Source organism: Anopheles funestus, assembly GCF_943734845.2.
Source record: "Anopheles funestus chromosome X unlocalized genomic scaffold, idAnoFuneDA-416_04 X_unloc_26, whole genome shotgun sequence".
In the NCBI taxonomy this organism is placed as follows: domain Eukaryota; kingdom Metazoa; phylum Arthropoda; class Insecta; order Diptera; family Culicidae; genus Anopheles; species Anopheles funestus.
This window is the reverse complement of record NW_026045150.1, coordinates 35,001-36,475: the sequence shown is the minus strand read 5'-3', so window position 1 is coordinate 36,475 and position 1,475 is coordinate 35,001. Positions and strand designations below refer to the sequence as shown.

Below are 1,475 nucleotides of genomic sequence, written 5' to 3'. Positions count from 1 at the left end.
TTCGTGAGCTGCAGCTGGCATGGCTGAAGTTGACCGAACTTGATGATTTAGAGGAAGTAAAAGTCGTAACAAGGTTTCCGTAGGTGAACCTGCGGAAGGATCATTACTGATGATCGTCCGCGAGTGACCAACCATGGGCTGCCTTCGGTGTAGCTCGGTCGCTCGCTTGCTATGTGTCAGAATTTGTTGAAAGCCAACTCGTTCGTTGTACACTTTGATGGGTGACCATCACTGTGTCCCCGTGCCGAGCTAGATCTCCCCTAGCCGTAAGGCACTTGAACGCCCCTTCGACGACGAGTTGCATGTGTGTGGTATGTGTCAGAATCTGGTGAAGCTTTCTGCATGTGATGTGCCTTGTGTGGATCCGTGGCCATTGCATTGTGTCTGGTGTGTAGGTACCCAGACACTTAGAACGCTTGCGCGGAAAGCAAACTCGATCGTTGTACACTTTGATGGGCAACCATCACTGTGTCTCCGTGCCGTGCTAGATCTCCCCTAGCCGTAAGGCACTTTGAACGCCCCTTCGACGACGAGTTACAAGAGTGTGGTATGTGTCATAATCTGGTGAAGCTTTCTGCATGTGATGTGCCTTGTGTGGATCCGTGGCCATTGCATTGTGTCTGGTGTGTAGGTACCCAGACACTTAAGCAAACTCGATCGTTGTACACTGTGATGGGCGAGCATCACTGTGTATCCGTGCCGTGTAAGAGCTCCCCTGGCCATCAGGCACTTGAAAGGTCCTTCGACGACGAGTTACAATAGTGGTGTGTTAGATACGTCAGATTACGGTGTCTACTAGTGTGCAATACGTATCCGGCTACGGCACGGAACGAACGGGAACTGTGGTGCAGACAAACAAGAGTTAAGCCTATTAGTCATTAACTCTAAGGACGGGGCCATGGGGCGGTACACAAAGGATACGGATGAGCGAGTATGCAGGCCCAATACTCAATAGCTCGATCCGATCCAAGCACATGAGTTGACTGCGGCGCCAGGTTAACCAATGTGCTAGATTCTATTTGGCCAGTAGAATCTTGTGTCTTACGCGATTTGATACCAAGACACCAGAACGAAAGTTAGTTGAAGAGTGATTAAACTCTTATGAAGAATGGTTGTGCAATCACAACTTATGACTTTAACCTATAAAGTGGATATGGACTATCAATTATAACATGGGGCACACACCATGTTCTCGATCCAATCCACGCACACGAGTTGCCTGAGTAGCGACAGGTATACCGATGTGCAATACGTATCCGGCCATAGGCACGGAACGAACAGGAACTGTGGTGCAGACATACAAGGGCCATGGGGCGGTACGCAAAGGATACGGATGAGCGAGTATGCAGGCCCAATACTCAATAGCTCGATCCGATCCAAGCACATGAGTTGACTGCGGCGTCAGGTTAACCGATGTGCTAAGAGAGTTGTTCCTGGGCCTTCAAAGTGACTTCAAAACTATCTTAGCGAATGGT

At 49.5% G+C, this 1,475-nt stretch overlaps 1 long non-coding RNA gene across 1 annotated transcript in view; it reads left to right on the top strand.

The window, feature by feature from the left end:
• The first annotated feature begins 263 nt into the window (after positions 1-263).
• Positions 264-1,475, top strand: part of LOC125773256 (uncharacterized) — a 1,301-nt gene continuing 89 nt past the window's right edge. The window contains exons 1-2 of the long non-coding RNA XR_007419989.1: positions 264-995; positions 1,406-1,475. The exon at positions 1,406-1,475 is cut by the window's right edge and continues 89 nt beyond it. This is a non-coding gene — a long non-coding RNA (uncharacterized LOC125773256). The remainder of the gene's footprint in view (positions 996-1,405) is intronic.